This window comes from Propithecus coquereli, unplaced genomic scaffold, assembly GCF_000956105.1.
Source record: "Propithecus coquereli isolate 6110/MARCELLA unplaced genomic scaffold, Pcoq_1.0 Scaffold88, whole genome shotgun sequence".
Classification (NCBI taxonomy): domain Eukaryota; kingdom Metazoa; phylum Chordata; class Mammalia; order Primates; family Indriidae; genus Propithecus; species Propithecus coquereli.
This window is the reverse complement of record NW_012155062.1, coordinates 8137704-8141021: the sequence shown is the minus strand read 5'-3', so window position 1 is coordinate 8141021 and position 3318 is coordinate 8137704.

The following is a 3318-nucleotide window of genomic DNA, read 5'->3' as shown; positions in this document are numbered from 1 at the left end:
CATTCCTTCTGCTCTCCTGCTCAAACTGTCAAGAAACGGTGTGCAGTCTCCTGTTTCTGGGGGCTGTACATCTTCAGATTTCCATTCCATTTATCCACCAAATGTAGACTTTCATAGTCCAGGTGACTTCCCTGATTAATGACTCAAAGGTTAAAAGGAAAGTTGTGGGCTAGCGAAAGAGGAAGCACCGGGTTGCACCGGGAGGCGGCGTCCTGGCCACAAAGAGCCCTTCACTGAGGGTAATAGGCTGGCCCGATGGAGATCAATGGGGCGGATCTCCCCGCCATTAGTATACGCTGGCAGTTCGCCGCTAATGCAGAGATAGATAGCGCCAGCTATTTATTTGAGAAAAGTTACACAGTTTGACATATCCTCTGTTTCTCTTTCTTTCAGAGGTTCTCAAACACCACAGTTAGGGAAAACTACTGTGTTAGAGGCCAGCAGTACAAAAATCCAGCTTGCTTTGTCCCTTTGGCAATTCCTTTTGCTATTTTATCGTTTATTTTACCTGTGTTCCATGAATAAAAGAGCTAATTCTGTAAGAAAACTATCTTGACAGTTCATTTAATAGCAAAGCTGTGTAGAGACAGCCTTCACAGAGTGACACTGGGTAAGATGCTATGCTTACCAGGTTTAAAAAACCCCAAAATGAGTACGATTCAATCAAAATGCAGCCAAATGTTAGACACAGTCTTTCAGCTCAGAAAACTATTCTTGGCTTTTTGGATAAAGGTTAAAATTTTTTTGTTATTCATATTGCCATTCTTACACATTTCATTGTTAGGATTGCCACGTCAACTCAAAATTAAGTCAGGCCAATTTAACTACCTTGAGCAGATGTGATTACCGTGCTCCAATTGGTTGCACATCCAATACACTTCTATCAGAATGTAAAACAGGAAATCTAGGGTTAGCAGGTAGGGGAGAGTAGAGATCACAAATGAAAGCACAAGGAGTATCTAGGACTGTAAGAGGACAAAGCAGGGAGGCGTGACCACAGAGAAGCAGGACCAGCCATGGAATCTATAGGGCTTGGTATAGAACAGAAACGCATGCCCCTTGTTCAAAGTCATAAAGAATTTCAAGGTGCTAACAGTAGAGCATTAGAGCAAGCAAGGGCCTCACAAGACTGCACAGACAGCACGCCTGTGAAGCAGCTCTGCAAGAAAGGGGTAAGACAGGAAAGCACAGACCACCTCACACCCACAATCAGCACAGTGAAAAGGCAATCTACAGAATGGAAGAAAGTATTTAATATTTGCAAATCATATATCTGAAAAGGAGTTAATACCCAAAATATATAAAGAACTCCTACAACTTGACAAAAAAAAAATAACTTAAAAAGGGGCAAAGGACTTGAATAGAATAATTTCTTAAATATAATACCAAAAGCACAGGCAATAAAAACAAGAGACAAATGAGACTACATCAAACTTAAAAACTTTTGTGCATCAAAGGACACAAACGACAGAGTGAACAGGTAACATTTTGGATGGGAAAAAATGCTTGCAAATCATATATTTGATAAAAGGCTAACACTCAGAATACAAAGAACTGCTACAACTCAACAAGGAAAATTCAAATGAATTTATTTAAAGTCAGCAAAGGACTGGAATCTACATTTTTCCAAAGAGGATGTACAAATGGCTAACAAACATATGAGAAGATGCTCTACGTCATTAGTCATTAGACAAATGAAAATCAAACCACAGCAGGATATCATCTCATATCCAGGATAGAATGGTCACTATTTAAAAAAAATAAAATAAAATAACAAATGTTGGTGAGGATGTGGGGAGAATGGAACTCTTGTGCTCTACTAGTGGGAATGTAAAATGATACCGCTGCTATACAAACCACAGCAGGATATCATCTCATATCCAGGATAGAATGGTCACTATTTAAAAAAAATAAAATAAAATAACAAGTGTTGGTGAGGATGTGGGGAGAATGGAACTCTTGTGCTCTACTAGTGGGAATGTAAAATGATATAGCTGCTATACAAAAGAGTATGGCAGTTCCTCCAAAAATTAAAAAATAGAATTGCCATATGATCCAGCAATCCCACTTCTATACGTATATTTGAAAGAACTGAGAACAGGATATTGAAGAGATATTTGCTTGCCCTTGTCCATAGCAGCATTTTCACAACAGCCAAGAGGTAGAAGCAACCCAGATGTCCATCTATAGATGAATGGATAAACAAAACGGGTTGTGTGGGGGTATAAAATGGAATATTACTCAGTCTTAAAAAAGAAGGAAGGTCTGTGCATGCTACAACATGGATAAGCCTTGAAGACATTATGCTGAGAGAAATAAGCCAGTCACAAAAAGACAAGTGCTGTTTGAGTCCACTTACATAAGATGCCTGGAGCCGTCAAAAGACAGTAGAAGGGTGGTTGCCAGGGGCTGGGGGTGGGGCGGGGGAATGGGGAGTGTTGTTTAACGGGTACTGAGTTTCAATTTTACAAGACAGAGAGTTCTAAAGACTGTACAACAATGAGAATATACTTAACACCACAGAACCGAACTGTACACTTAAAAATGGTTAAGATGGTAAATTTTGTTACGTGTATTTAACCACAATCAAAAATTAAACTTTTTGAAATGTAAATGAATGAGAGCACAGCCTAATTTCCCTGGCTTTTCAGTCTCAAACCACGACTGCACAATTTACCTCTCTAACGAGGCTTCCTTGTTTGGGTATCACAGGCTAAAGCATGTGTTTTCTAAGAAACCCATGTTGCTTCCCTTGCTGGGAAAAAAATCATGCTCTTTGTACCCAGTGCCCCTTGAAGCCAAGCTGTTTATTGAATTCTGGCCCACTCCATACATACCTCATCTCCTGGAACCCCAGAGAACTCCTAAACTAAGGGCTTGATCATCTCTCTTTCATGACTTCCCAAGTTGGTGTTCACTTCCTTTAGCTTAAAGTGGTAAGAAAAAGCAGATGGAGATGATGGTTCTTTCTCCTAAGAGACCTTCTTAATCTCTGAAAGTCTGCCATGAAAAGGCAAGTATGTGCTATCTGTTTATATTATAAATATAAATACTATTCACCTTCCGTCGCTGTTGTCTTCCGTCTACACATTTAGCTCTATCCGCTTTCCAGAGCAATCTTCACTTCCGAAAGGAATGTATTCAGATTTTGTCATTGATGCAATATCCATTCTGCTGGGAATGATCCCAGGGCTCCTTTGTCCTCCCCCCAAAACTGGGGTGTCCCCTCATCCCCCTTATGCTTTCTCGGTTCTTACACTTGGCTTAACCTCAATTCCAAATAAGAATTCCATGGAGTCCAAGCCCCTCTAGGGCCCC